Genomic DNA, 2,990 nt, shown 5'->3' on the forward strand with positions numbered 1-2,990 from the left:
TTTTTTTCAAGTCCAGCTATTAATTTTACCATTATTATTCTAAAATCTTGTTCAGTGATGCTGCTGATATCTGTTTTGAGCAGTTCATTCGCTGTCATTTCTTCTTGGAGTTTCTTTGGAGGAGAGCTCTTTTGTTTCATCATTTTAGTTAGCTTTCGGCTCTTGTTGGTTTTAAAGACCTGTTAATGCTTTCTGTATCTATGAGTGCTGCTATATCCAAGAAGACTCTTTGACTATCCAAGGCCTATCCTTTCAGAGAGTGTTTTTTGAATGGCATCTCTTGGTCTCTCTTGTTGGGATCTTGGTTATTTTATTTTCCTATTCGTAGTGATATTTGGGACTCTCAACCTTGTGTACTCTGGCTTGTTTCTTGAGGTAGCCATTAGAAGGCTTTCTCAGTGGATTCTGTGTCCTTTTTCTCCCAATCTCTCAGGTTTTGTAAGGTTTCCAATGGCTTCAGATCTTTTCCGTGTGATGTATGGGCGTGAGTGCAAGTACGGAGCTCCTTACTTCTCTGCCATCTTGCCCCCTCCTCCCAAAAGTGATATCCTATATAACTAAGTAATAGAGAAGTCCTAATCGTGTGATTTGCTTCTAATAAAAATAATACATATGAATTAAGTTTTTAACAAGCTAATATAAAAATCCGAATATCATTAATATTTAACATAACAATTATAGCCTTATAATTTTACTTTAATCTACAGGATTTGTCTCTTTTCTTCTCTCCTCCAATCACTGTCTTCTGAATAAGTTTTCAAGTAAGCAAATGTTATGTTTCTTCCTTTCCTAAATTCCTTCAGTGTTTTCCACACGTGTTTGTACAAGCCAAATCTCTTTAGTTAGGTGTTAGTCATTTTGACAGATAATCAATTAAGACCTGAAAAATCATATTTCAACCAGTCACCTATTGCTGTCCTCAATTCACAGAGCTATGCAGAAGGTATTTTGTGTAAAAGCAATATTCCTTAATACTTGCTAAAACTTTTGCCTAAAACACTAATCCATAGGCCAGCTGGCTTCAATCACTTGAGTTGACAAGAACTAATGCTGCATTAGCCATAGGCAGTTATAAAAAAAACACACATACAAATTAGTGCAGCAAGGGTCTATTATGATTCCTATGCCTTAAGCTCTGTAGCCAATCTCTTCATTGTAATCTATTATTTATACACTTTTAAGGAATGACAAATGTAAAAAGAGATTATTAAGTTAAAGAAGGAGAACATTGTCCCAATGTTTAGAGCAGATCTGATTCTAAATTAACATTCTAGTCCTTCCCAAAAAGAGAAGTAGCCTCTTCTTTTTTCTAAGTTTATCTATTTATTTTGAGAAAAGAAGGGGGGGAGAGAGAGAAAGAGAGAGAGACAGTGGGGGAGAGAGTGGAGGAGAGAGACAGACAGACGGAGAGAGAATAGGGGCAGAGAGGAGGAGAGAGGAAGACAGAAAGAATACAAAGCAGTGTCTGTACCATGAACGCAGAGCCCCACATGTGGCTCTAACCCACGACTTGTAAGATCATGACCTGAGCTGAAATCAAGAGTCAGATGCTTAACCAACGGAGCCAACCAGGTGCCACAAGATTAGCCTTTTCTTAAGCTGTAGGTACTAGGACCATTTATGTTACTGACCACTTGACATATCAAGATCTCCAACCTCTATGAATCGCCTTCAATTCACACCTAATTTAACATAAGTTTTATGGTGAAGTAAAGAGAATAATTTGTTTGAATTTTACCATTTACAGGCAGGATACTTGCTCTCCCCTATTCAGCCTTCTAACATTTTATTATTTTTCTCTAACTTTCTGTATTCTACATTCAGTCATCAAAAATTATTTGTAGTTATCCAAACTCTCTGCCTTTTTTTTAAATGCCCCTTTCAATTTCTGTACACTCATATTGTGTGAATTATGTGTTTAAGCATTAGTTCCTGGAATGCACAAGACTACCTGCATTGTCCTTATGTGTACCCCTTTTATTAGACTGTGCTCGCTGAGAAAAGTTGCCATATCCCCAATGCCAGACAGCGACTGAAACAGTGCCTATAATTTGATAAGTACACATACCTGAAGTTAATAGTTTATGACTACAAAATCTATATTCGTTCTACATATAAACATATATATTCATTCTGTATGATGGCATATGGAAAGCTCTGTTTGTCCACAATAGCTAATCAGAACCAATACTAAATGAAATATGCTAGTTTAACATAGGCTCTGGTGGAGGAGAAAAAATAATAATCTCTCTAACCTTCTGAGTTCTTAGCTGAGGCTCCTGTAATAAAAGAGATATTAACAAAAAAAACACAGACGTTTATTAACATCTATACAGTAAAACTCATATATAAATAAAAGAAATGCAGAGAAAAATTATGAACTCAACAAGGTGGTTTAGAACTCCAGCTTAAATATCATCTGTAGCCAAAGACAAAAGAGAGAAAGATGTGTAGAATGAGTAGCAGGGAGGACAATTATGGTAAAGTTACCAGAAAAAAAGCATGGTAAACACAGTTAAGTTCTGTTACACAGATTTACGTCATTACCTTCTGCATAATAAGGATATAAGGTTGTCTCCCAGGATTAACCTTTGTCTCACCTGGTAGGGAGGGAAAGAGGGACACCTTTGTAAATTTATGTCTTGATCTTAGGCATTAGTGGGAGGTCAGAGAGTTTTTCTTGTGTCTGCTTCTTCTCAACAGCCTTCAGCTCAAAATAACCTTTATGCAAAAGTAGTATATTTGGGTTGCATGCCCTGAACTCCTATATTTTGGGATGGCATATTCTGCTACTCCTTGCTACCTATAATAATGTCAGAAATTATTTTTTAATGACTTCAATATTTAGATATATGGTCTCAGTAGGTATCCACATCTAGAAAGATTTAATAACCAGAGCTGACAGTAAACAGAGTTAGAACAAACAAAAAGCCAATTACATGTGTCCCAAGAATTCTTCATTTCTTACATTTACCCATATTATTGTATTA

The sequence above is a fragment of the Hyaena hyaena genome, unplaced genomic scaffold, assembly GCF_003009895.1.
Source record: "Hyaena hyaena isolate Hyena2069 unplaced genomic scaffold, ASM300989v1 scaffold_1406, whole genome shotgun sequence".
Lineage (NCBI taxonomy): Eukaryota > Metazoa > Chordata > Mammalia > Carnivora > Hyaenidae > Hyaena > Hyaena hyaena.